This window comes from Sinohyriopsis cumingii, chromosome 1, assembly GCF_028554795.1.
Source record: "Sinohyriopsis cumingii isolate HCF-2022 chromosome 1, ASM2855479v2, whole genome shotgun sequence".
Taxonomy (NCBI): domain Eukaryota; kingdom Metazoa; phylum Mollusca; class Bivalvia; order Unionida; family Unionidae; genus Sinohyriopsis; species Sinohyriopsis cumingii.
Genome location: NC_142961.1, coordinates 41,796,702 through 41,801,361, shown reverse-complemented (window position 1 = coordinate 41,801,361; position 4,660 = coordinate 41,796,702).

Genomic DNA, 4,660 nt, shown 5'->3' with positions numbered 1-4,660 from the left:
ACAGTTAAGGACAAACACCAATCACGGTATTTCGTACAAGGATTATGCAGAAGGCTATGCTTTGTGGGCGTTTGATTTCACTCAAGACCAATTCAGCGACGAGTGACATTTCCAATCTATAAAATCCAACCAGATTCGTGTGGAATTTCAATTTAAAGGATAACTGAAGGAGACCTGTGATTTGTAATTTCACATTATTGAATCGTGTCGTCTGGGCATTTGTTCTCATAAAGTTGAGATGTCACCATTAACCCGGTGCATCTGAAGTTCCAAGAAAAATCAGCCCCTTTCAGGCCTACCCCAATACTCTAGAAAATTGATTATTCAAGTTGACCGTTTGTGTGAATTTGGAGCAGTGTGATTATAAACATTCACTACTTCACTATGGTGTGTGTGTGTGTGTGTGTGTGTGTGTGTGTGTGTGTGTGTGCACGTACTTTTGTGTGCATGTGCGTATGAGTGTTTGTATGGGTGAGCGCAAGTTGTGTGGATAGTAGATCTTGTGGGTTTTTTATTACCCGTGTGTGCATAGTAGATATTGAGGATTTTGGAAGTATATTTTGGGGTTTGTATGAGATAGCATACGTTTGTGTGGATAGTATATTTGGGGTTTGTGAATAGTATATTTTTGAATTCTAAACGTTCGCGTGCGTTTGTGTGTATATTATAATTGGGGTTTGTTTTTCGCTTCTTCCCGTGTGTGGATAGTATATTTTACAATATGTGCATAACATATTTTGGGTTTGTTAGCGTTCGAGTACGTTTGTGCTGATGGTATATTTGGGATTTGTTTTTTTTTTGCTACTTCCCGTTTGTGAATAGTATATTTTAGGATTCGTGAATAGTCTATTCTGGGTTTGTAAGCGTTCGACTACGTTTGTGTGGATGGTATATTTGGGGTTTGTTTTTTTGCTACTTCCCATGTGTGAATAGCATATTTTGGGATTTGTGAATAGTATATTTTGTGTTTGTAAGCGTTCGCGTACGTTTGTGTGAATAGTAGATAATATGTGAAGTTATTGTAAGGGATGTTTTCTTTCTCGTATATGTATATAAGGCCAAGCGGTAGTCAGTTTGGCTTTCCCAGCGTTAACATAGGAAGATAACTTTTTTTTCATGATTTAAAAGACAATTGGTACTGTATGGTGGATGGAGCTAATGTGGTGGAAAGACTTGCAGATGCATGGAAGTATCCAGGTAGCCTAGACTTTGTGACAAGTCTGAAAATAGAGAGAGAGAGAGATGGTGAAAGACATGATAGAGAAGGAAGTGGAGGAATTTAGAGGCATCATTAAACCTCAGTATGTTATTGCTGGAACATTAAAGGAGGCACTTAATGGTGTGATCAAAGTCAGATGCTTGTTAGAAGAAATATAGAATTTGACAGAGCTGTCTTATGTGAAGTGGGGATTAGACCAATTAAAGAAAGCTGAAAAAATAATGAGAAAGGTACTGAAAGAGGAGGTGAAGAAGATAAAAGATAACTGGGAAAAAGAGAGAAAGGACAAAGAAAACAGAAAGGACAAAGAAAACAGAAGGAAAATAGAGGACTTTGACAGACTGAATGAAAACTGGATCAAAATTCAGGAAAAGTTGAGATCCATGGGAAATCCTGACTGGAGCAGACAAAGAAGAAGGGAATAATAAAGTGCTAAGATGGAGGAAGAAATGGAGAAAATGAAAGAAGAAGAACCCAGGGCCATTCATATACCTCTAAAAGATTTGCTGTCTTGCCTAAAATGTTTTTAGTCCGTTGTATAGTTGTTTGTGCGATAGATTAATATTCATCCATCTATGTCTGCATGTTGTATGTTGTATGTGTTATATATGTATATGTCCCGCCAGTCCCATTCCCACCAAGCGTTCTAGTTTTTCCCCCCGCAATTTGGACCGATTGAGGTCAGCCCCTTGCTACATTGTTACCAGTGACTAGTACCGTAACGTCACCTCACTTGTTCCATCCTATTGTCCCTATTCAACCACACCACTTTCCCTTGTCCGTAAACAGCCCCATATTCCCAATGTCAAATTACCCTTGTTACTATAAAATCTCATACCCTTGTCGCTATACTGTCCCATCTATTTTGTCGCTCTATAGTCCCATCGATGTTAAATTTCCCCATGTTAAATTATCCTTGTCGCCATACATTCCCACTACCTTTTGACTCGGATTACCATTGTCGCTATTGGATCCCACTATAATACTCTTGTCGACTGCTGCAAAGTTAATTGTTGCCTGACTCGTATGAAGTCTCGTCGATTGCGACACAGTAAGTTGCTGTCTGACTCTTGTGAAGTCTTGTTGGCAGCAGCACAGTTTACACTGAGATGTGCTGGTGTGAAAGCACGTCAACAAGAAGGTATTTAAGTCAGGAAATACACGAGTAATTTCGTTCGGGGCTGTTATGATAGAAGCTACAGTGTGAGATTATGTAACCGACACACTTTTTTATTTTAGTTTTCAGGCAGAATTTTGTAAACATTAACTTATGCCTTAGCTTAAATTTAAGTCTAGAATCCAGCATTCTGATTGGATGAGAATTTAAATCTATGTTGCGTTTAACTAGTCCATCTTCAAGTCTTGACTTAAAATGTAAGACATGTTGGTAATTGGAGCTATAATAAATATAATTCCGCAATTATCATAATTGTTTTGAATTAAATGAGGAATATCATAGAGGTAACAATTATAAAAACCGGACATTCCCTTCCTCTCTTGAATTGGTAATTTATAGAGAGGTTTATTCTTTGTCAATCAGTTATGCATTTGTGTGACGCGGTTCCATAACAATACAGTTCGATACTTTCCATATAAATATGAACTAGTACTAAATTAATATTCTGACTAAAAATGATGTCACTGTCCATGCGCATAATAATTACATAATGCCACAGATTCAAACATTATGCAGTTTGACTCCAACTAGTTAAGTGTTATATAACCTTTGTTTGTTGTTGTGCCGTAAAAGACCAAACCAATCCAAATCATTCTTGGTGAAAGTTTATATTCTTATATTCTATACCAAATAATGCATCATTTTATGATACTACTCCTTTATTTGGAGTAAGCCTCCTTTCCTCGTTAAGCTTGTAGTGAGATAGTGATATTTATTTATTTCCTACATGAATGGTTCAATAACTCGCAGCTATTGCGTTGAAATGACAAATCAATATATTGGTGCAGCTCTGTCTGAAGGTTTCGTAAGCCATTCAAACACGTGTATGTTAATATACTGTTGGACATGTTTCGCTTAGAGACACTTCCAAATTTATGAAAAACGGGTTTCCACCGGAATGTGTTTAGAGTTGCAGGGGTAGATGGCGTGGGTAGTTCTCATCTCTTAATGTCCTCTGGATGTCTGCGATGTTTTAAAACTTGGGATCATACTGGTTCTTACGCGATTCAAGGGCTCTGGGACGAACACATCCATGCAGCTAGGAGATAATAATGAACAAGTAACACATAAACAAACAAATTTTATTGCCACATTTAAATTAAAATGGAATGTGTTAAGAAGAAAATATAAAGTGATGTACATACATTTACAATTGAATGGACAACATTGTGACTAAGTTAGGTATAAAAATAGAGTAGTGCCACAATTAAATAAGATAGGTGCTTTTCAAGGAAGATATAAATCAAAGCTATTTGATACGGCATATAAAAATATACTTACATATCATTATCATCAGAAATTTCTTCTGAAGAAAATTTAACATCGCGTAAAATATGTACTTTTAAAATCTGTACAACGACTACGCTTTAGAAATCTGTACAACGACAACGCGTTTGAAATCTACAACCAGATTCTAGAGCAGGTACTAAATCCAAATGAGCTTAAACATAAGATTCCTTTTCGTGGCCCTTTCTACAGAAATTTATAATGATTTAGATTTCACAAACATAAGATTCCTTTTCGTGGCCCTTTCTACAGAAATTTATAATGATTTAGATTTCACAAACATAAGATTCCTTTTCGTGGCCCTTTCTACAGAAATTTATAATGATTTAGATTTCACAAACATAAGATTCCTTTTCGTGGCCCTTTCTACAGAAATTTATAATGATTTAGATTTCACAAACATAAGATTCCTTTTCGTTGCCCTTTCTACAGAAATTTATAATGATTTAGATTTCACAAACATAAGATTCCTTTTCGTGGCCCTTTCTACAGAAAATTATAATGATTTAGATTTCACAAACATAAGATTCCTTTTCGTGGCCCTTTCTACAGAAATTTATAATGATTTAGATTTCACAAACATAAGATTCCTTTTCGTGGCCCTTTCTACAGAAAATTATAATGATTTAGATTTCACAAACATAAGATTCCTTTTCGTGGCCCTTTCTACAGAAATTTATAATGATTTAGATTTCACAAACATAAGATTCCTTTTCGTGGCCCTTTCTACAGAAATTTATAATGATTTAGATTTCACAAACATAAGATTCCTTTTCATGGCTCTTTCTACAGAAATTTATAATGATTTAGATTTCACAAACATAAGATTCCTTTTCACGGCCCTTTCTACAGAAATTTAATATGATTTAGATTTCATAAATTTAAGATTCCTTTTCACGGCCCTTTTTACAGAAATTTAATATGATTTAGATTTCATAAACATAATATTCCTTTTCATGGCCCTTTCTACAGAAATT